Consider the following 7021-nt stretch of genomic DNA (forward strand, 5'->3'; position numbering starts at 1 on the left):
GACGCGGAGGTAGATATGGTTATTATTGCTCCATTTCAGGGCTGAAACAGCTTAGGCTCAGAGAGGTTGGGTAATTTTTCCAAGGTGGAACAGCTGAAGGGGGGCGGGGTGACAGCCACAACAATCTTAAAGGTTGCCTCTAGAGCTGATCTCTTAGGTATCAAACAACAAATTCCGCAACATTCTCTCCTATAAACAACAAGCTGATCTTAAAAATGAGGTTTAAAAACCTTTCTGAGATACTCCTGCACACCACTGAAAGAGACAAACAGGTGAGAGAAAGCAGCAGCCCTTGACCTTCTTGTCCTTAATTTCGTCTTCCCTAGAAGCGACCACTTTTAGCTGAGTTTTTTGGCACTAACTTCCCTACTTCTAAGCATCACGCTTGTATTGCTACTTTCAGATTTGTCCATTTCGTCTCCTTTCTGTGGACTTGCCACAGGAAGGACGAGGATTTAGCTCTGCCACATGGCAACACCCCCTCCTTTTCAACATACCTGCCACGTTCTCTGTCCCTTCCTATAAGTTATATTCATTTATGTATTATAGAATGTAAATGCTAACCGTGGCTAAGCCAAAGGTGCTTTATAATTACTTTTCCTTTTCTGAACACTGTGATGTAAGGCCTAAAATTAAGGCCCAATGCTATGTGCTACCTGGACATTTGGTGAAACCAGCGAGGCCTCAAATGGTAACTCTAAGTCCCCTTAGCTAAATAACTCTCCTTACCCTTGACATTCAGTTCTTCTCGGCCAGGCCTCTTCCTGGAGCCTCTGGCCTCTGGTCTGGCATGGTTGATCACCATGCCACTCAACAGCTGTCAGCTTTTTGAGATTTTATGTGTCTGAAAATGTTGTTAGTCTCACATTTACTTGATGGTTTGGCCAGGTTTAGAACTATTGGTTCGAAATTATTTTTCCTCATAATTTGGAAGCCATTTGCCATGTCTTTTAGTTTCCAAAGTTCGAAACTATTCAAATCCTTAAGCCTTCACATGTGACCTGTTTCTCCTTTGCTCTGCGGAAAAAAATCCCCCACACCCCTTTTTATAAATTTACCGATGAAATAAACTGGTGTGGTTCTAGTTGTCATTCATTGAACTTGACACTTGCTGGATCTTTCTAATTTGGAAACTCATATTCTTCAGCTCTGGGAAATTTTCTTGGCTTAGTCATTTGATGATTTTCTCCATTGCAGTTTCTTTTCCTGTTTCCTTTTTCTGGAATTCATATTATATAGATACTGGCTCTCTCGAATAGTTCTCTAATTTTTTTTTTATCATTTTTTCTTTTCTTTCCTATTTTCTCTGTTTCTAATTGTCAGCTTTCTAGATTTCTTCACCTTATCTTCCAATCCGTCCACTGAGTTTTTCTTTTCTACTGTTCTATTTTTAACTTCAAGATTGTTTGTCAGTGTTCTTCTTGGGGAATCTCTATGGGATTTCATTGACGGTGGCTTCACTGTAGAATGAGCTGGCTGGCATTTTCTTGCAGACTCCCCAACCTCGGTATCTTTGGTCCTGTCTTCTAGGTGGGCCCAATTCCCCAAGGAAGGCTCTTCCACGCTCTCGGCTGGAGGATGCACCGCACCGGTGGCGTTTTGCAAGCCGGCTCCTTCCATCCCCGTCCCCGGCAGGTGGGGAGATGTGCATTGGGCTACTTTGTCCCCTTCCTCAACACCAGCTTTCTCCGGTCCAAGTCAGATACCACTCACTTATCTAGTTTCCAGGTTCCAAAATTGTACTACTGATGTTTCCATTCCCTTTGGATTTTTATACTTTTTATGTATTAATAACTTTACTGTTATCTGAATAAGATTTGGGAAGTTGAGGCCAATGCATCTGTTTAATTTTTGTCTCTTTATTTCTATTTCTACCATTCTTCCCTCATTTCCTCTTGTTTTAGCTAAATTATTTTCTAGGCTAAGGCTGTTACTTCACCTGATACCTGAATTCAGTGCCCTCATTCTCTGCACTTCTCTGTCTTGTCCTTTTGAATCTATGCGACTCTTTCCTTTCAGCTAGAGACACATTGGGGCAATTCCGTCTTTAGACTTTCCTTTGGACTCACATCTTCCCATCTTCTTGTCCACACTTCTACTCCCCTTTGCAGCCAAGCTTCTTGAAAGCATCCCCTGTACTTCTCTACCTCCTACAGCCCATCTACCTCTCTACCCATGGAAAGGGATTGCTGGTAACGCCCCAAGTGACCTCCAGGTTGCCACAACAACAGACACTTTCCTCTTGTAAGTTAACTGCTTTAGATCCTCTTGACTGCACTGACATTTCCTTTTTTCCATATTAGTTTTTCTTTTATTATCAAATAAAGTTTATCCACAATAAAAGCAATAATACATATTAATTACATAAATTTGGAAAAGGGAAAAAATATAGGAAGATAAAAGGAAATCCCATTCGTAAACCTACCAGTGATAACTCCTGTTAAATTTAGGATATATTCCCTTCCCAACTTTTTGCTGAGAACATAATTTTTTTGTATAAATGAATAATTTCATATATATATTCATATAAAGTAGTATATTCTGATTTTATGAAAGGCTCCACATCTCTCTATCCAATGGTCTTGAGGATCTCTCTATTTATATGTCTACAGAAGACTCAGTATTTTCAAAGCAATTTCCCAGAAAATTGGTTCCTTTTACATTTTCTATCTACACAGTGAATAGTATCACTATTCAAGGAAATGACAAAGCCAGAAACCTGTGTGACATCCTTACCTTTTCCTCTCCCTCACTTCTGGCACTTAAACCAGTCACAGAGTCCTTTTGAACAGTTCTCATTTAGCAATCACCTCTTCTACCTTAGATCATAACTCCAGGTTAGGATTTCACGTTTTCTGCCGAAATATGGCATTAAGCAACTAATTAAAATTCCTTGTTTCTAACCTCACCTCCCTTCTAAACTGTTATTCAGAATGCTGTCAGAAAAACTGGTGTTATTTCCCAATTGTTGTCTTTTCCCAATCACGTCATTTCCTTATTTAAAAATCCTTCAACAGCTTTCCATAGCTTGCTGAATCAAGCTCAAATTCTTTAGCCTGGGACTCAAGGCTTTTATGTACCTTTCAGAGATGTCCTGCCTCTCTTCCTAGCCTGAGTGGTTCCCTCACCCACATCTCTCTACTATGGAAACAGTGGGTCATGCTGTTTCTTTCTTTTCAGGCTTTCTTCATTCTCTTCTCTTTTCCCCTTCTTATCTAGCGAACCTCTACACATTCTTCAAAGGTTTTATGAGCACCCTTTATTCAAAGAGGCCCTCCTTTATCTCCTAGTCTAATAGAGAAGCCTCTGCTAGGTGCTTCCATATTACCATCTGAAGACAGCTATCCTACCACAGAAATGATGATTTACTTCGCTGTTTCTTCTAGTAACATATGTACACATCTTCAGAGTTGAAACTGTGTCTTATTTGACTTTGTATTCCTAATACCTAATCCAGTGCTTGGCACAAGATAGACTCTCAATGTTTATTGAAGAAATAGTTTTATATGGGTGTTCTATCTACAAGGATGGTCCTTTTTTACTTTATAATTCCTTTATGAGTATGTGAAGAGAGATTGTTGCATGGATGTGAAGGAAGAGGGGAAGAAAATATAGAAATTCATCTAGATCATCACAAAGGATTTACCCTTATGGGTTTCTCATAGCTGTTTTTAGGATACGCCTGGAACTGAACCAAGTGTAAAAGTAGGAAGCAATGGGTAGTTACTTCATTTGAAAGTCTAGTGTAATGTACTGTATGTTTCTAAAGGGAAATTGTTTCCAAATAGTATCCTTTAAAGTACTTAAATAACGGTATGACAATAAGAGAAAGTCTAAAATTATACACTTTAAAAATATTGAATACTAAAAATCACATACAATTGGCACTCCTAATAGTTGAATAGTTAATTTTCCGTGTAAAAATTTTCCTTCTCGGCCGGGCGCGGTGGCTCACACCTGTAATCCTAGCTCTCTGGGAGGCCGAGGCGGGCGGATTGTTTGAGCTCAGGAGTTTGAAACCAGCCTGAGCAAGAGCGAGACCCCGTCTCTACTAAAATTAGAAAGAAATTAATTGGACAACTAAAAATATATAGAAAAAATTAGCCGGGCACGGTGGCGCATGCCTGTAGTCCCAGCTACTCGGGAGGCTGAGGTAGAAGGATTGCTTGAGCCCGGGAGTTTGAGGTTGCTGTGAGCTAGGCTGACGACACAGCACTCTAGCCCGGGCAACACAGTGAGACTCTGTCTCAAAAAAAAGAAAAAAAAAGTTTTCCTTCTCAAGGCTTTTTCATAATAGGGTGATGCTCACTCTTCACCTTCCTCGTGGTGTTTCTTTCTTAGTTCTTCAATAATGAAGCATTTCACACTGAGACCTGCAGCTTCCTCAATTGCATTACTTTAAGAGGAAGGTTACTTGGCCTTAGAGACGAATCATCAAATATGCTATTGTAGCTTCTTAACAATTTGATGGGTCATAGCCATGAAACTCTAATCTTTTTTTCAAGTAGTACCATATAATGTTAGAGACAAAAGGGATCGCAGGTATCATGTAATATGTAGATTTTCTGCCAGAAAGTGGTGGGGGTGAAGATGGGAGTGGTTTGTATCAAAAGCATATTGGGAGGGGTCCCAATGGCAGCAAGAAGGCGTCTCCCGGGAAGATCATTCAGGTAGTCAAGCCACACACCCCAGAAGAGGGTTTCTGCCAGGACAGACAATCCTACACACAGTGTATCAGAAGCTTTGAGACCAGTACGGCTGCATCTCACTCTTCTGTAATTTCACAATATTCTAAGGGAAGTAAGTCACTAGATTTGCTGATGTAGCAGGGTCCACCAGACACTGCACAAATAATAAAAACATTACCTCGGAAATACAGAAGGAAACTTGTGTCGCAAGAAGAAATTGAGTTTTTCCAGCGGGGAGATCCAGAATAATCACTGTGCTGATGTTTGTTATTAGACCAAAGAATTTTTACATTAAAGGACTTCCAAAATGAAAAATGAGAAATTGCACATTAAACGACTTTAGTAAATATTCTGTAAAAAGATGTAGGAAAAAAAAAGCATATCAGGAACTTTTTTAAAACATCTATCCCTCCCTTCCTGGTTTCCTCCCTCCTGAGCCCTGAAACTCTTGTACGTTTGGTGGCAGGCATGAGTGTTAGCCGTACGCGAACCATGCCAACAAAATGACTTCCAGGTGATCACAACATCCCTTGCCCCTGCCTTTCTTTTTGAGTTGAGAACTACTAAGTGCTGCTTTCATTTTCAAGGACACTACCTGAGAAAGTTGAAGTTTCAGTGACTTGTCCTGGGTCACCCAGCTAGTTAACAGCCAAGCCAACACTAGCACCTCTGTCTCCTGCTTTTGGGGAAGCGCTTCTACTCCACGCACTGCTTTCCTGGTCTCCTCTTAAAAACCACCTCTTCCGCTCTGAACAATCTAGAGAAATCTTCAACCAGACTCTTCGGCCCAAGCAGCTCCGAGGACGCCCACGGCACCGTTCTGTGGGGAGTTGTCCTGCCTCTCCTCCTCTCAGTGTTTCCAAAACGCTCCCAGGACTGTACACGGCTATGGAAAGACACTCCTGAGAGTCATTTCTCCAAAGTAGGACCTCGCCCCATGAGTGTGAGAGCGAGGGCCAAAGAGGGAACCGGAGTAACTGTTATTTTTCATCATACCTTTGAATCTAGGGAGGCCTTAAAACAAAAGACAAATCCGTCCTCAAGGGGATATACATACAGCTCCATTTGTGCACATGCAGTTTGAGAATTAGCTGAGTGGTCCTCCCTGCCAACGAAGCAACCTCTAGGCCTACAAATCACTGCTACCCGGCGATAGAGAATATAAGCTGTAATTCTGAGACCCAAAATTGCCAAGCGGGGTTACTGCATTGCTCCAGAAGGCACAGATCCTGTTTTGGGAAAGAAGGGACGACTTTGCACTTTGAGCGTAATTTTGCCATACAAGTCTCCTTCCCAAAGGACGCATTTCGAGGTTGTATTTTCTTTCTGGTAGGGAGCAGACCTGGAACTTTCCAAGTGAACCAACTGTCCCCTGCCCTCTCTTTTTCAAATATTGTCACAAGTAAGTAAAAAATAGTCTCACAAAGGCTCCGGCTACAAGAAGAAAACCAAACCAAACCAAACACCTCACCCAAATATTTTAGAAGCCAACACAGGGAGCAATAAATAGGGCTGGAGATTATAGCGTACTCAGCCCTCATCTCTGCACGGGGAGGTGCTGGGAGAAGCACAACCTTGTAAAGGGAGAAAGCAGAGGGCAGTGGACCTGGGAAAGTGAAGTGGTCAGATGACACCCACCCTGGGATGAAAGGCATTTTGGGACTGGCTCAGTCCAGTGCTGCAAACACAAGGCCACTGTACAGTACCTGGGGGGTGGCAGGGGATGGGCTGTCTGGGCCGGCTGGAAGTGGCAGCTGCATTTTATGCCCTAACTGGGGAGGCCGAGTTGAAACCTCACATCTAACACTTGCCGTTGTTCCCAGCCCATATGCACTAAGCCACACACACGCAGTATAAAATATCTTCTCTTTGTACTAAAAGTTAACAAAGCAATAAGTGATTGCCTAGAAGGGTAAGTTCTAGAGTTTGCTCTAGCAGGCTAGAAAAACAACAGATGGCCGAGGGTTTGCTTATCCTGCTCACAAACCACATGATGTGAGGCAGCAAAGCTGTCATTTGGTTTTCAGGAGTTTTGCTCTGAACAGCTCGTATTCAATTCCAGTGGTTTCTAGCTGTGTGATGCACTGGGAAACGTGTCCCGGGCTCTCCCTCACTGCTGTACGTGATGAGGGACAGCTCATCAGTCCTGGAGACCGAGCACGTGTGAGATGCTGAGGCAGGAGGGACGCCGAAGCCACGCAGGTGGGCTCACCTGCTGCCCTTCCCCCCACCTGTCAGGGTTAACCACATCCCATCACCTCCCCTCCTGTTGACTCTCATTTTTCTCCTTCATGATCACTATTTCAGATGCCCTTTCCCAAACCTGCTACCTG

General features: G+C 42.6%; 1 pseudogene; it reads left to right on the forward strand.

Annotated features, from left to right (window-relative positions):
• Positions 1–215: 215 nt before the first annotated feature.
• Positions 216–4937, forward strand: LOC105810083 (annotated as a pseudogene).
• The last annotated feature ends 2084 nt before the right edge of the window (positions 4938–7021 follow it).

This window comes from Propithecus coquereli, unplaced genomic scaffold (genome assembly GCF_000956105.1).
Source record: "Propithecus coquereli isolate 6110/MARCELLA unplaced genomic scaffold, Pcoq_1.0 Scaffold203, whole genome shotgun sequence".
Lineage (NCBI taxonomy): Eukaryota > Metazoa > Chordata > Mammalia > Primates > Indriidae > Propithecus > Propithecus coquereli.